Source organism: Gossypium arboreum, chromosome 7, assembly GCF_025698485.1.
Source record: "Gossypium arboreum isolate Shixiya-1 chromosome 7, ASM2569848v2, whole genome shotgun sequence".
NCBI classification, from domain to species: Eukaryota; Viridiplantae; Streptophyta; class Magnoliopsida; order Malvales; family Malvaceae; genus Gossypium; species Gossypium arboreum.
The window spans coordinates 6,833,978-6,845,938 of record NC_069076.1 but is presented as its reverse complement, the minus strand read 5'-3'; positions in this window follow the sequence as shown (position 1 = coordinate 6,845,938).

Genomic DNA, 11,961 nt, shown 5'->3' with positions numbered 1-11,961 from the left:
GAAGAAGGGTCAGAACTATTAGACAACAGAACAGGGGTGACTTTGAAGAATAAACTGTACTGATTGGCTAAACAAAAAATTATGAAAATTTTATGGTAAAAATATATATGAGTCTAGTTTCAGGGAAAATTAACGGATCTTAATTTGGAGTTCCGTAGCTCAAGTTATAAATAATTTAGTGACTATGACTCAAGTAGACAGCTTTGAATGAACTATAAATAATAGTTGAATTATACAGAATGTTGCATATGAACATGAAATGTATTAAATTGATAATTAAATTTATTTATTTAGATCCAGAAGATTCAAATACGAAGCTAGATCGAGGAAAGGAAAAAGTTCGGGATTAGTAGATTTTTACTGTTTACAAACAAGTATCAAGGTAAGTTCATGTAACTTGAATTATATTCATAAATTGCTTGAGATTGTATGTTATTGATGTGAATATGATTTGAATGTTCATTGTATGAAAATTAATAAAACATTGATATATTTGATAAAATGGGAAGAAATCCGGTTGAATGAAAGGAAAATTGATGGATCTCGAAAAGGAATTGACGGTAAAAGGATCAAGCCGGACGAGTGATCCTATCCGATATAGCCCTCCGAAGAATATGTGTAAAATGGATTTAGCCGGACGAGTAATCCAATTAGGGTCAATTTAGCTCGGACTGTAATTCAGATCCAAGCTCATTAGAGTAATTGTCGCTTGAGGATTTAGCTCGACCGGTAATCCCGACAATACTCTATGAGTTTATATTGCAGGATTTAGCTCGACCGGTAATCCATTGCAAGGTTGAGGTTTCTTGAGTGTGCTCTCTGAAATGGAAATGTGCGCACATGAATATGAATTGACAGACTCAGAATTGTACACTAAAAGTGTACCTCTGAAAATCCATCAAAAATTCCAAGAAATTCAACGGGATAAATATGGAAAAATAACAAGGAAATGGAAATCATGGTATTGAAGAGCTCATCAATCATAGTATATATTATTAGTACATGGAAATTATTGTACTAACTTGAATGTTGAGTTTGTGCATATTAGGGTAATAATGCATTGAATGGATATATGGATGTTTATTGTATTGTATTGAAAATATTAGGTAAGTATAATTCTTGTTACATGAGCTTACTAAGCACAAAGTGCTTACCCGCTTCCTTTTTCCTGTTTTGTAGTGTTAAGAGCTCGGAGGTCGATTTGGTGGAGACACATCACTTTATCAACCTCGGGATTTCGGTATATAAAGAAACTTTATTTTGGAAATCAATGGCATGTATAAGCTAACAAAGTAGATGTTAACGTGAAATGAATGTAAAGTTAGCCATTAGTATAGTTAACAAACCTGGTTATAGATATGTGATGACGTTATCTTATATAAATGCATGAATCTATCATGAAAATATGTTGAATTGATTTGGTTGATGTGGATTGGTCTCGATTTAATATTACAGGGAAGGTTAGATATTTATAAAAGGGCTATATTGAATATAAAAAAAAAATTAATTCGTAAACTCCGGTAATGCCTCGTACCCTATTCCGGCAATGAATACGGGTAGGGGTATTACACAATCGCTATAGGTTTTTAATTGGTCAAAGGCTTAGGGCCTTAAATTACAATTAACCAAAGATTCAAAATGGTAAATTAACCATTTTTCAATAGGAGTTAGTAATTGATGATGGCATCTTCCACTGTTGATAATTAAAAGATTTAATTTTGTTGATCAACTTATGTTAAATTAATTAATCTAAGTTAATTAAACATTAATCAAGGTATAAAAGGTTAGAATAATGGAAGCTTTTCATCTTTACCACCTCTTCAACTGTCCAAAGCGGTTGAAACCTAAGGAGAAAGGTTTTTAGTCTCAAAAGCATTCGGTCATAAATTTTAAGGTAATTTCAAGTACTTTTCTTATAATTTTTATAGATTTGAGATTACAGGAGGTTGATTTAGCTAGTTCATATACCAATTTCTAAAACTGTTAAAGTTTTTTATAGTTTTCATTGTTGATTTCTTGAAGAATTAGGCTTGAAATTGATAGATTTTAAGTTTAGATTTTGAAAAGGGCTACATTGTAAAGTTAATATAGCATAATTGTTAACTTTGTTACATTAGAGACCAAATTGAATAAATGTGAAACTTTTCATAATATTATGTTATAAATGAAAAGTATAAGGTCCCTAATGAGAATATATGAAATCGTTTTTTAATCTGAAGTTGGGAATCGAAAGTTATGACTATTCCAAGTTTAGGGATTATATTGAATTAAATGTGAAATAGGGACATCAAAAAATGAGTTCATATAGGTTTATTTATATCATGTCATAATATGAAAATGTTTGGTATTGATTGGTTGTACAAAATAATTATATAGATCAATATTTAGATCCAAGTGGAACTAACAGAGAAAAAACTAAAGTTGCATATTAGTCCCCGAAATATCCACTTTTTTCACATTTTGAACAGGTAAGTTCATTTGGAACTTACTAATTTATTTTTTATTTCTTTTGCATGTATGTATGTATGTATGTATGCATGTATGTATGTATGTATGTATGTATGTATGTTTCCTTTATGACTTGGTAAATGTGTGGTATTAGTCATGTTTCATACTAGAATAAGTGATGTTATATATTTATATGTTTTGGCATATCGAATGTTATAATATAAGGTAGAAAAGGTAACTAAGTTAATTAATGGTTGGAATTGACATATTTGAAATTGATGCGTGGAAGTAGGTTTAAAGTATGTTTGTTTTGGTTCAAGATAAGGTCATATAGATTTATAGTGTACAAAATGAAATGGATAGGTTAGTTTATGGAAGTTGAATGGCTTGACTTATCATGTTTTGATATAGATAGATTTGGCATTTGAATGAATGTAACGAAATAAATTGATTTTGAATAAGTTGAGCTCATGTTTGATTTGGTTTTGATTGGAATAGTTAGGTGATTTGTTTGGCATGAAATTATATGAATTTGAGTTATTTTTAATGGTACAAGGTTATATAAATCATATAGGTAGTTTTGCACATCTTGAATAGGAATCAAAATAGTGTTTTTACCAAAAAAAAGGTCCTCGTCACGACCTCCAACTCTCAATGTCGCAACGTGTGGTCGAAATAGAATGTATTTGCAACATCAGTATGTATGGAGTCACAACGTGTCACACCCGGATTACCTTTAGACATAGAAATTTAGGACCAATTTGCGGTTAAATTGAAAGAGACCATAAGCTGGAAGTTTCTATTGAAAAACCATAAAAAGTTAGGAACAAAACTAGATATGATCAATGTAACGCCCCTAACCCGAATCCGTCACCGGAATAGAGTTACGGAGCATTACCGGAGTTACCGATTCATTTATTAGATATTTTATTAATCCGATATCTTTTCTTTTCCACGTTCAAGTCTCGTATTCAAGTCATCCGGATCTTTATAAAGAAATTTGATCGTCGTTTTCATTTATTTCATGTTATAATACATTCAACTAATGCTCTAAACAAAATTATCATTTTACCCCTAAACTTTTAATTAATGACGATTTCATCCTTAGGTTAAAATAAAATAAAACTATTGCAATTTAATCCTTATTTCCAGCCGTTATTCTCACACAAATTGATAACAACCTATGAATTCTATAAAATGTCAGAATTTTCCATAATTTCAACACTTTTCAATTTAATCCTTAAAACATATTTTTCCCTGATCTTGAGCTAAATTAATAATTTCATTCAATTTTGTAATTTAAATAATAAAATAATTCATTTCATACAAATTGGTCATTTCTAACATTTTTTTTACAAAATTGCCCATAAAATTTTACTTTTATTCAATTCAGTCCATGAGCCTAAAACATACAAATTAGCCATGCTAGCTAAATATTCATACATATTTTCCTCCTCCTCTCCATTCCACATCCTTAATTTATATAACATGCAACAAGTAACATTATCAATAATTTCACTATTTACTTATGTATATTCAAAACTGTCCATTTGCATCATAGTCACTGAATTATTTATATCTTAAGCTACAGAACTCGAAATTAAGATCCGCTAAACTAGACTTACTTATCTTATTACCATAAAATTTTCAGAATTTTTGGTTTAGCCAATAAGTACAGTTTATTCTTTAAAGTTGCCCTGCTCTGTCATTCTGCGGTTCCAACCCTTCATCACTAAGAATTAATTATCTCATTGTACGAGATTTGGATGATGTTCTTGCTTATTTCTATTGAAAATAGACTCTTTAAGGATTTTAAACATATAAATTTAATACCTTAATTATTTTTCTCCAATTTTTTATGATTTTCCAAAGTCAGAACAGGGGAACCCGAAATCATTCTGACATTGTTTTACAAAACTTATTATATCTCATAATTTACAATTTCATTGCTTACACCGTTTCTTCTATAAGAAACCAGACTCAATAAGCTTTAATTTAATATTGTATTCATCCTCTAATTAGATTTCTAAAATTTTTGAGATTTTTCAAAGTTAGACTATTGCTGCTGTCCAAAATGTTTTAGTGCAAAATGTTGATTTTCATTTTGCCCCAAATTTCATGATTAATACAATTCAGTCCTTACTTAATTAACCCCTCAATTAAACTAATTTTCTCAATTAATACTTTTCCTAGACATTATAAGTTATTTCATAACTATTGAAATTCAGAATTTCCACATAAAACTCTAACTTCAAACTCTTTTACAATTTAGGTCCCAAACATTCACTTTCTATTCAATTCTTTCAATAAAATCAGCATATAAAAAATTTAAAGCTCTAATTCTATATCAAATCATCATATACTTCCAGCACATATTCATAGAAACTTTCAATTTCTTTCATAGAATCAAGAACTAATGAATTCAGCAAATGGACCTAGTTGTAAAAGTCACAAAAACACCAAAATTTCAAGAAATAATCAAGAATTGAACTTGCTTGAAGTAAAAATATGAAAAAACCAGCTTAAGGGAACTCTTCCATGGTGTTTTTGCTGATGAGAATGCAGAAAAATAAAGAGAAATCTAGATAATTCCGCTTTAGTCCTAGCTTTATTAGGTTAATTTTGCAATTTTCCAATTTTTCGCTTATTTTCTTAGTGATTTCATGCTCTTGCCGTCCAGCCCAAATAGACCTTGGGTTTATTTGCCTTTTAAACCCTCTTTCTTTTATCATTTAAGCTATTTAATCATTTCCTACAATTTTGCATTTGATACAATTTAGTCCTTTTTGTTCAATTAGTTATCAGTACTTTAAAATTTCTTGACGAAACTTTAATACTAACTTATTAACACTCCATAAATATTTATAAAAATATTTATGGCTCGATTTAAAATTCCCGAGGTCTCGATACCTCATTTTCAATTCTAATTATTTTAATATATATATATTTTGTACATTTCACTATTTCAAAATTTTTCCGAACTTCACATTTAACTTATACTCACTAAATTAATAATATTTCCTACTTATTTGTCGAATTTAGTGATCTCGAATCACTGTTCCGACACCACTGAAAATTAGGCTGTTACAATCAAAATCCAATTCTAGTCTAGTTGAGATATAATCAATCAATCCATTAGTGGGAGACACAATGATTGACAATAGGTGGTTTTTACATGGTTGAAGACCGTGCAAAAAGGGGCTATAAATAGTCGAGAGGTGACTTCCCAGAGAGTATTCATCTCAATTTTGTTTTATTTTCTTCCTTTTAGTCATCTTGTTCATTGCTCTGAAGACAAAAAGATTATGAGAAACTCGACATGCAGTAGTGCCCATGAGTTTTGAATCGAAAAATAGAAAATCCAGTAAGCCGGTAAGACTCTAAATCCTTCAGTATACACAAGATTTAGAAAACAAAGTTAAAGGTTTTCAAAACCACGTTAAGGTTCTGCATGTTTCTGGAAAATTAAGTTAAATTAGGAACACTGAGTTTAACTCATGATTTTGGTTATATGCTTAGCTACCAAGAGAGAGAAGAAGCGCTATTATTTGACGAAGTTAAGATGAGAGAAAAAGGCAAAGAGACTTCAGGTGAGTTTCTATACCCTATTTCTAGGATGTTGTATGAATAACATGAAATTGTGATGATACTTATACAAGTTGGCGAGTTTCTTATTTTTATGCATATGTGATTATATGCATGTGCTTGTGTATGTGCATAATGTGCAAATGATGGGGGATGTTGAAGGTTTAGATAAAGTTAGGATAGGAGAATGAGTGAATCTGTTAGATACCGTCATATGTGTTTTTGTGTGCACCCGTGATGTGCAAAGCTTCAGGCCTTACGAAGGGGATGCTACGATGTTCAAGCATCAAGGTATAGGATGGTGAAATGGAAGAATGAATGAAATGAAATGGGAAGAGTAAATAGGAAAATTTATAGTTAGGCCATTAGTTCGATTGGAAAGTCACGCATAAGGAAAAATAAAAATATTGGTGAGCAGGTTTAAGGAATCCGCTGAACAAGGCAAGGGTAATAGAAGGGAAACAGACCACCAGAACAGTAATCATGAAAGCTGGTAGGGTATCGGAGTGGTAACCCAACATGAAGCTGTCATGAGAAATGGCACGTTAGTAGGTGTTTGGTGTATAGGCAAGCGAAAGAAGATTTATCTAAGGATCACAGATAAGGTTATGTTAATAAAAGCTACCAAAAGATAATCAGTGAAATCTTGTTGGTTAGAGATTGAGCATAGGCATGACAATTAGTTCATAGGGTAAAGAGGGGTTGGCTAGAGCCCATCGACAAATAAAGTCACATGAAATGATACATCAAGTGATAGATATGTCTATCAAGACTATTCTTCTTTAAGGGGAACTAGTGTGAAAGTATCCACGAAATGACTAGTTTCATAGGGAATCGATATGTAAGAGATTGTGAACTCAGACGATCACTTAGATGATAGTCTATTGAGTAATGTAGGCCAAGCACAAGGGCATGTTACATTTAAAAGCAAGGTATCGCGAACGAGACGGGTTACAAAAATATAAACTGATCTCGATTTAACCCAAGTGGGACTTAGTTCCCCTAGAGTGACAAAAGACCTCATTATTGTTTCGATAGAAGGGAAATTAGTAAGTCCTATGAGACTATAGTAAGATAAGGAGTCTACCTTGAACTAAATCGATTCAGAATGATCACCAAGAGGGAACATATCCCAAGACCTTTAGGAGGGTAGGCCTAAGGGACTACCTTATAAAAACATGGTGGAAAGAGGAATCTACGCTAAGAATAAATGGAAGAAAGAAAATAAATAAAGGAAAGGATAGATTCTGCGGAGATGGAGAGACATTTGAGGAATCCATAAGAATGAACAAAAGTTGATAGATTGCTCAAGGAAAGATCGCCTGACAATCTATTTTCCAATAGACAGGATCGAATTAAATCAGAGCCTGCTACATCAGGTTTATGAGAAATATACACGTACAATAAGGGGGTTATTTATACTTAATTCTTCCTACTTAAAACCATGTAGAGTAGGGTCTATTTACGTGTAATGAGAAAACTCACTAAGTTCATCTGAACTTACAATGGTTTAACTTGTGGTTGCAGGACTTGTTTGCCAATAAACTTGAGAAGGGACTAAGTCAGGTTAAGTTATTTCAAAGATTTGACGTTGGTACGGTGTAATGCACATGAAAAGGGGTTACTATGAGAGGCTTCACCTTAGGGTCCATTACATTGTAATTATGTAAATCCTTTTGAGTCTGACTTTAAGATAGTGAACTTTTGGATTAAAATTCGTCTCTCTATTGTATAGGTGTTTTTCTAGATAAATAGGTAATACGTTCTTATTTCAATAGTGAAACTTAAGTATTAACAATAAACACATTTCAGTTGTGACACTGAACCCAAATCCGGCAAATAGGTCGGGTGAGGGTGTTACACAAAGTGACATATTGAGATGGCGACATCATGACATGAAGAGTGTAAAGTCATGACATCAGCCCAAACATTATCAAATTTTATAGTTTTGTCCTAATTCAAACTCGGGTTAACAAAAAAACTTCCACAAGCTCGTGTGAGACTCAAAAATAATTGTGTAACATATTATTTACATGAATGTTATTTATTTATGTATTTGAATGACTGCATGTTGCATAATGGCTTGAATTTACTCATTCAGTAGTTGTAGCATCTCGTAGCTCAGACTCGGCAACTGGGTTGCATATAGGGTGTTACAGCCATGTTTGAAAAGTCATAGGAAAACTGGATTTAAGGGTGCATTTGGTTCATCGAATTTTAGATTATGTTCCTTAATAAGATAATGGGTGGAATGTGAAATTACCTTATTTAGTTGTTTGGCTAGAATATAAGATTTAGGTGTTTTGGTTAATGGAATGTAAGATTACCAACAAGTAATTTTTACTATATTGTCCTTGTTATAGAACTTTATTTTTACGAGTTCACTCACTTTAATATTTTTTAGTCTCAAACTATTGGTGAATTTATATTAACTTAAGAAATTCATTTTTATTACACATTGATTTTACCTTAAGAATTCAACTGAACAATCATCGATCTTATTTATTTTTTTTAAAAAACACTTAGTCCAAAATTCTCATGCTAAATTTTAATACTAAGGGGATATTTGGTTCAATGTAATTGTTATGTCATTACAAGTCTATTACAAGTCGATTCTGCAGGCCCACTGTGACAGCCCTAAAATGACCCTAGTCGGAAAGCGGTTTCGGGACCGCTAAACCGAGTCACCAAATTATTTGAATATGATGATTATTGTCTAAAATATGTGAATATGAATGTGTGAAAGTTTTAAGCTTCGATTTAGTAAATTTCATGTGAATTTAGTTAATAGGACTTATGTGAGAAAATTTAGAAATGTGCTAGGCAAATGTAAGTGGCCTATTAATGCATGTTATAAAGGTGACGGGTTTGCATGTCAAATTACCCAAAATTTGACTAGTGGCCGGCCATGCTATGGGATAAAAAGGTATTATAAGCCTTTTATGTTAGTGTTTTATGTTAGGAAAAATAAAATAAGGAGCATGGGCAATAAAATAATAATGGTTAGTAGGATGATGAAAAAAAAAAGTTCTCATTTGTTTCTTCTTGACCGAAAAATCAAAGGAAGGAGGGGAAGAAAAGGTTGAGGAGGTTCGGCCATACTTGTATCTAGGTTAAGCTCAAGAGCTTAGAGGACCAAAGTTGGATAAGGGAAAGGAAAAAGTGATCGAATAGCTGCCGAAATCGTTCGACAACATCCGAAGTAAGTTTTTGAGTAATGGATCTTAGATTATGATTCGATTAGATCATGTTTTAAGTAAATTAAAATCATGCTCTTTGTATGTAACTATTGAGCCGAAAATGATAATGCTTGATAAGTGACTTGTGTTTGAATTCTAGTTATGAAAATGAAATATAGATGTGTCATGATTTATTGATATGTGCATGGATATTTGGATGATAACCGGCTAAGTCCGAAGGCATTTGTGCTAGTGACTAATTCGGGCTAAGCCGAAGGCATTTGTGCGAAGCTACTATATCCGGCTAAGTCCCAAGGCATTTGTGCGAGTTACTATAACCGGGCTAAGTCCGAAGGCATTTGTGCGAAGTTACTATAACCGGGCTAAGTCTCAAGGCATTTGAGCAAGTAGCTATATCCGGCTAAATTCCGAAGGTACTTGGTTTGGGAATGAGCGATCTTGCTGTAATAATTTCAATTAATACGCTCGTAAAATCCCAACGATAAGGTACGTTTCGTATATGCATTGGAGTAGTTGATTCCTTTTAAATATTATTCGCTCAGTCAATTAATGAGCTTCCAGCCCTTGGTTAAGTTGATCCCTTATGTGTGAATATAAGGGTTGGAAATGTGAAGTAGGACTGATTTTTGAGAATATGTGTATATGAAATTATCCGTTTAGTTATATGAATGCTATACTTCAGTTGTGCCTAATTTCATTGCTCAAAACTTACTAAGCATTAAATGCTTACTTCGTTCTTTGAATCTCTGTTCTATAGATTTTGGTTTGTCAGCTATCGGACTTGGGATTGTCGAAGTCGAAGTCATCCACACCATCAAAGCCCTTTTGGTACACTTTTGGTAGACTACCCCTTTTTGTTGTTGGTCATGTACCCATTGGTTTTGTATAAATTTGGATAGCCATGCGAAAATGGCTTATATATACTTTGAGCATAGCATTATAATCATTTTGTATGTTGTTCATTGAGAGGTATGGAAATGTTTGGTAACGATTAGCCATTGGAATGGTTAATCATGATCATTTTGGTGCTATGTATGACAAGTTCTAGTTGATTCATGGAAACTATGAAATAGGTAAAGTCTACCTTAAAGGCGAATCTTGTGAGAGCGATAATGTAAATTTTAAAAATAACTAAAAATAGTAGGAATGGAATTAAATAGTGAATAAATTATGTAATCGAACCTTGATGAATCTACTTTCATATGGAAGAAACGAAACGATCATATGAGTCGTATTTTAAGAGATATTTAAGTTTTCGTGGAACAGGGCTAGAGCAATTTTTGGATCCCCTGATCTGACTTTGGAAATTCACTATAAATTAACCAGAGATAATTAGAAGTCATGCCATATATGTATAGATTCCTTTTTGAGTCTAGTTTCGTTAGAAACAAACGGCATAAGTATTGAAGCCCTGTACAGGAAGATAGCTGAGTCGTATTGCATGAAGGTCAGAGTAGTCGAACCCTGTAACAGGGGAGACTTTAACTAATAAACTGTACTAATTGGCTAGACCAAAAATTCTAGGAAAAAATTGTAGATGGACATATGAGTCTAGTATCAGGAAAAATTTACGTAACTGGTTTTCGAGTTTTGGAACTCGAGATATGATTTTTAAGGTGACAGTGGATTGATTAGCCACTTTGTGCGGAAATTTTAAATGAACTGTGTTTTACAATGAAATAAGTCCGTAAATACCTCGTGTTCGACTCCGGCAACGGTCTTGGGTACGGGGTGTTACACCCACACAAACAGATGTTTGGTTCAATGGAATACCCTATTACGGGAGTATTTTATTCCGGGCTTATGCAGGGAAATTTTGTGATTTCTATTCTCTCCCCTTTCCACCGATTACTGATTCGGTGCTTGAAGAATCTTATCTTATGCTCACCAAATTCTCACCTTAAAAACACTCAAACGACAGTCATTCTTTGTTTCCTTCAACTCTAGCACTCCTTCCCTTCATCTAGCGTCCTTCAGGTAAACATTTCTCGCTTTTGCTATTCTTTTCATTTTCCTTTCTGCCATTTTTTCTTAGCCAGAAAATTTTTTTGCCTCTTTTTGTTACTGCTTCCTTCACCATTTCAGTCTCTGTTGTTAGTCTTGTTTTTTATCCCACTATCCTTAAGTGCCTAGGTTCGAATCCCACCATATATGGTTACCATGTGTATATTTAGTTAATTATAATGTGAGGATGAATACAAGCTTTTTAAAAGGTAAATTGAAGATCGAATTTTTAAAAATTTTCATATAATATATGTATATTTCTGTAAAATTAGAAATTGTGTAATTTAGATTTGGATGTATTTCAAGTTTAGATGTTCATTAATTTTTCTTTTAAAACAACTATAATTTTTGTTCAAGACATTATTATTTGCTAAACAAAAAGTCGATTTTGTTGAATGAAATTTGATAAAGAAATGAATTTCAAGTTTTTTACTTGTAAAGATAGTTGTAATTTCTATTTTATGCTTTGCAAATATTCTTAATATGTATTGTTCATTTTTCTTTGACAATGTGTTAGTGCTTCATTTTTCTTCTTTGGCCTGTTTGATTGCTTCCTCCACCTACAGTGGAGCTTCTTGTATTCACTGAATCACTGTAAGTTCATTGACAATTAAATTCTTTGATTTTTTTTTACTATTACTAAAATTAGTATTGAAGAAATTGACCTTTTTACTATGATTTGAAGATATGTAACACTTTAATATCTTACAGTAATTGCACGTAT